Source organism: Lacerta agilis, chromosome Z (genome assembly GCF_009819535.1).
Source record: "Lacerta agilis isolate rLacAgi1 chromosome Z, rLacAgi1.pri, whole genome shotgun sequence".
NCBI classification, from domain to species: Eukaryota; Metazoa; Chordata; class Lepidosauria; order Squamata; family Lacertidae; genus Lacerta; species Lacerta agilis.
In genome coordinates, this window is record NC_046331.1 from 30,459,109 (window position 1) to 30,465,134 (window position 6,026).

Consider the following 6,026-nt stretch of genomic DNA (forward strand, 5'->3'; position numbering starts at 1 on the left):
TGGGGAAATGATCAAAGCACTTTAACAAATAGATAAGACAGATCCACTTTGAGGAAGACGGAAGTCTACTGGGTAGGATAAGTACCGGTAATTGGGAATTAAGAACATGGTGGCATAAGTTTTGTAAGAACTTATGGGTTTAGGGATGTATCTATGTTTCTCTTTTTGTTATTATTTTTGTTAATTTGTGTGTATTTGTTAAGTAAGAAAACTAATAAAAAGCAGAGAGGCTTCAGGAAGCCACCCACTGGCAGGTTTTGCTTAAGCAGTTTGAGTTTTCCAAGATGCTCCAGCTGCACCCCCTTCCAAATCTGCAGCCTCCTGATTTATTCATGGCATTAGGGATGCACAGCACAAGCACTAGGAAGTAGGCCAACATGAGAAGAGAGTTAGAACACACAGCAAGTAGTTTTTGCCATTCCAGCAGAAAGGGGGGAAAAGGGGAGAAATCGTTAACTCATTGAAATGACAAGGCTAAACAGATTGGAAAGGTCTGTCCAAGATGAGGTACTCCTCAGTAAGATAAAAACACCTATTTCCCCTCCCTGCACAGAGACTGATTAACAGATGGAAAGCATAGCATGGCTTTTGGAAAACAGTCTGTAGATGTCTTAGGGCCAGAGTTAACCCATTTCCCAGATGCCGTGTGTACACAATGAATACTGGAAAAGAGAGGGGTCTGATTCTCCAGACGCTGCTGCTGCAAGTCAACCACCAAAAGTCCACTGAAGCAAATGGAAAACATGCAACAGTAATGCTTGCTGGGAGGCATAATACATCTTCAGCTCAGCACTCTGGCTACCGGTACTTCCTCTGGAACAAGAGCAGTTTCACAGCCTAGTTGTACAGTGACAAACTGGCCAATACGGGCAGTCACTTCTCCATTAAAAAAAAACTTTTGTTTTTTTCAGCAACAGATTTTTCAGCAACATAATGTGGTTTACAGCTGAACAGCTGCTGGTGACTTCCCGATTACAATATAATGAACCCCCACTAGGAGGTGAAGAACATAACATGAACACGGTTTCCAGTGGTGCACACTTGGTTATCAGCAACTATTATGTGTGGGTGAAAGCATGCACTTGATTATATGTTGCTGCTGGATTGCTAAGGACAAGAACATGCTCTGTCTTCCAAGGCTGCTCAAGCTTTGTTCCCTTCCTTTGCCAAAATACTGTCATGTACCAGGGAGGGCCAGATTCTACACTCTGAGCCAAATCCACAGGTTAGGCAAACATGAGCAGCACTATATGAAATGAAAGTACTTTATTTTGACCCACGTACCGGGCAAGTTGCAGAATGTATCATTATAAGAAGGAAAGTGCTTACTGATTAAGAGAACTTTAAGAGTTCAGTTGAAGAGGCAAAGACAAAATTTCAACAAGCACTGGAACCGATTAAGCCCTTCCAGTTATTTCAAGCTTTGGGGACTAGAATTTTTTTGGTAATAATTTTAAAATTACAGTAGTCCACATTCTCTGGGAGATACGTTTCTCTTTTGTTTGTGTTTAATGCCAGTCAGCTGCTGATGCTGTTATTTCTAATTACTTCTCATTTTACACATTGCTTGTTACTTACTATTATTAATATTATTGTTTTCAAAAGGAGTAAGGGAACATAACCTCTCCTTAATAAACACTGGTTAATTTTATTATTTCACCATTTATCTTGATGGTTTAATTCAGCACAAGTGAAACATTTAGCCCAGTTACTGATAAAAAACACTACAGTATTCATACAAGAAAAGGGCGCATCCAGAGATATAATTTAAGCTTTCTCCATTGCAAGGGGTGTGTGTAACAAGGATGCCCTCTTTCGCAGCCCTGGGAGCTGCCATCTTCCCCACCAAGAGGACTAGCTGCTGCTGCTGGGGGGGGGGGAGTTGCCAATTCCCCCCACTCAAGGGGACTGCAAAGTCCTGCAAGGACCAGGACCATGGTCAGGCAGGCAGCATTGGGAACATCTGCTGCCCCAGCTAGGAGTACACCAGATGCTGGGGCAGCTCTATAAAGCCTGCCTGCCCTGGGGGAGGGGCTGCCAGCAAAGGGGGTTGTCCTTTTGGGAGCTGGCAATTCGGGGGTGGGATGAGGGTGTGGGCCAACCCCCTTGTGCCAAAGTTACTGTTTTAATGAGGATGGGGTTTTAACTTTGCGGTGTTTTAAGCTTGGGAAAAAGCTATTTTAATTTTAATTTGTATTTTAGATTACCTTTTTACATTATAGAAGTTATTTTGTTTTAAGGGCGGAGGGACAGGGCGCGGCAGGTTCCACGGTGTGTGTGTGTGTGTGCATTGGGATACCCAATCTCAGTAATCACAGGTAGGAGGCGTTATGTTAGGACCAGACCATGTCATTACCGAGGAGGGAGGTTTAGTCGTCGTTTGAAAACTATCCCTGCCTCTGGGTCTGATCCTGACCAGAAGGGATACTGGTATCCACATGACCTTCAAGTGCTGATGCACAATGCCAGGACAATGATTCACAAGACAATCATTCACAGGATTACTGCCATCAATAACTTGATCGTGGGTGGAGGAATTGACCTACCATGTGTAACAGAGACTTGGTTGAACATGGCAGATGGGCCTGTGTTCGGACCCCTGGGAGCTCACTTGTGGGGTGCCTCAGGGAAGTGGGTGAGGTTCATGCCCTGGCACCGGGTGAGAGCAGGTGGGGCGTGGCATGCTGCCTGTGGGGGCGTGGCGCCCAGCGCGGGGGCAACAGCAATGGCATCCCACCACGCTTGTGCTGCTGGGGGCGGTGTGCTCCCCCCGCACTCCTCTTCCTCTGCCAGTGCCTCAGGGCTGTCCTCTCCCTCATGCTTTTTTAATACCTATATGAAGCCACTGTGAGAGATCATCAGGGGGTTTGGACCGGGTGTTCACCAGTATGAGGATGGTACTGTTATAAGAAAATATGTATTAATAAATATCAATACAGGTCAATCCCTTCCTTTCTCTCACCCATGTTTCTATCCTGTATCAAACTATAAAATGTCGATCTTTTCTGAACTTGAATAATGTATGCGTTTATGTACTTTGTATCAAAAATGCAGCTATGCTTTTTAAACACTTTCATAAATGTATCCATACGTTTTTTTGATATCATATATATATAAATAAAAATGTAAATGTTCGTTTGTTACTAATCTAAAATCTCAGAAAGTCCTTGACCGATTGCTTCAAAATTTTGACACGACGTTGGGTTCCATTCCTGCCGTGTTTTATGTAAAAATATTACATAAATGTCACACCTGTGACAGGTAAAAACTTATTTTTGACAAAACAGTGCCATCTGCTGGACGCAAAAGCAGCACTTTTACAGGAACGCCAATTGTGTGTGCGGGGGGGGGGGGCGCGGAGCCAGCATTTTTGACGGAAGAGCTGTTTCTGTGGGAGGAAGACCATGGAGCCTCTCTGCTGGGAGAGGAGGCAGGCGGGAATTCAAAGGGAGAAGCTGTGGGGAGGCAGCCAAAAGCGGGGTCGTGGGGGGGGGGGCGAGCATTTTTACCGAAGGCAGGCGGGAGTTCAACGGAAGCAGCTGTGGGGAGGCAGGCAAAAACGGTGTCTCCTTCCACTATGGGGGGGGGAAGAGATGGAGAGGAGCCAGGCGGGAGTTCAACGGGAGAAGCTGTGGGGAGGGAGACAAAAACGGGGGAAAGACAGAGGAGACAGGCGGAAGTTCAATGGGAAAAGCTGTGGGAAGGGAGGCGATATCTCCACAGAATTACAAACGTGCGCTTTCTCTTTTCTGTCTTCCTTTTCAATTGAACCAAATGAGCCACAGCAACACTTGGCCTGGTACAGGTAGTTAGGTGTAACTCCCTGAACCTGCACAATGACAGCTCAAGCACTAACACAGCACCACAGCTCCACCTACAGGGTCTGCAATGATATGACACCAATTCACAAATGCAAGTGTATACTTCAATGATCAACACAAGCTCCAGAGTCGCCCAAAGCCCAGTCATTCTTCCCTGCAAGTAAGCACTTCAGGCAGAAGCATCAAACTTCACCCTGCAATCATAAAATCACAATAGACAGACACCAGTAAGATGGCCAGGATGGGCTGAGAAATACCGATAAAAGTCATCCGCAACCTTCCTCTCTTTGTCAACACCACTTAAGAACTTCACCAAAACGCTTCTCACAACTGCTCATCTGTAACCTCCGAAATCGCCCCTCCTGTGACGTCTTCCGCTGTGCTGTAAGAAGGTATAAAAATCTGTGACTTCTTTTGTTCGGGGTTCTCCTTCCTTCGTACCACATTGGGCGTTTGGAAGCGGGAACCCGTTGCAGCTGTGCTTAATATTTTGCAATAAAGGATCAGGCGTAATCACCGCTTTGAATTACATCTGGTTATCTCTGTCATTTTATCTCTGACCGGGGAACCTCATTGGAACTTATACGCTTCCTGGACTCTTACGGGACAGGGTATTACCATATTTTTCGCTCCACAAGACACACTTTTTTCCACCTAAAAAGTAAGGGGAAATATCTGTGCGTCTTATGGAGCGAATGGTGGTCCCTGGAGCCGAATTGCCCAGGGGCCAAAAGCAGATCCTGGTTGTTGTTTTTTTACAAAGAGAAAAGGGGGTGTTGAAAGGACCCCGCTCAGCAGCTGATCAGCAAGAGATCGGGAGAGATAAGAGTCCCAGCTCCCTTTGGCCCCGCCCCCTTGCCCAGGCCTCCATTGTTGACTGTGCTACAGAGGGAGGTTGTTTGTTTCCCCGGCGACATGTGACTGGCTGATTGGATTATCTGTCTGGAAACTGTAGAAACGGCTCCCTTTCCTTTAGAAGTTGCAGAAATGTGAGTTGAACCCCATAAAAATGCGGCTTTTCCTCTTTGCTTTTCCCCCTTTGCAAAAGGAGCTTTGCTTTTCCCCCTTTGCAAAAAAAGCTGCAAAAACATTTAGCTGATCCTAAAAAAACAAACCAGGGCTTTTCCCTTTGCAAGAAAATTGCAAAACTTTTAGCTGATCCTCAAAAAATGAGGGCTTTTCCCTTTGCAAAAAAAGCTGCAAAACCTTTAGCTGATCCTCAAAAAAACAGGGCTTTTCCCCTTTGCAAAAAAGCTGCAAAACTTTTAGCTGATCCTCAAAAAACCCCCAGGGCTTTTAGAGGAGGAAAACCAGAAAAATATTTTTTTTTCTTGTTTCCTCCTCTAAAAACGAGGTGCGCCCTATGGTCTGGTGCGCCCTATGGAGCAAAAAATACGGTAATGGAAAATTAATTGTTCTTAACAGTACCCAGCTCTACCTCTCCTTTAAATCGGAACCAGTGAAGGTATTGTGTGAGTGTCTGGAGGCGGTTGGAGTATGGATAGCAGTAAACAGATTGAAGTTGAATCCCAAGATGACAGAAGTACCGTTCTGGAGGGAAGGGGGTGTTTTCCTGGTCCTGAATGGGGCAATGTGCCCCTGAAGGACCAGGTGTGCAGTTTGGGAGTCATTTTGGATTCATAGCTGTCCATGGAGGCACAGATCAATTCTGTGTGTAGCTGCTTTAAAGATGGTTATCCTTTTGAAGTTTTTGTTTCTCATTCAAGTGCTGCCAATTATGATTGCAGTGCTCAATAAACAAGTTTATTTAGGAAATTAAAACAGAGGGGCAGCTCAAAAAGGGACATTTCTATGAAAATAATAATAGTAATAATAATTATCATTATTCATATTCATATCCTACCCTTTTCCCTGACAGGGACCATCCTGCTGAAACGGAAACAGGGAAAAAACATAAAACATGCATACACATTATTTATTTAAAACATACACATCATTACAGTAAAAACTACCCTTTCCTTAAAAACATATGAAGTTGGTAGAGAATGACAGGTTGCTTGATTTCTCCTCTTTTTGCCCATTTGACTTCTGTGCAAGCTATGAGGAAGAAAAGTTTCAATCTCCACAACTAGGCACAGACACAAAACACAGGTAGGGCTGGGCGATATCTGGTTTTCAACATCACGATAAATCACCAGCTAAACATCACAATATTTTGATATATCACAATGTTGAATTGAACTG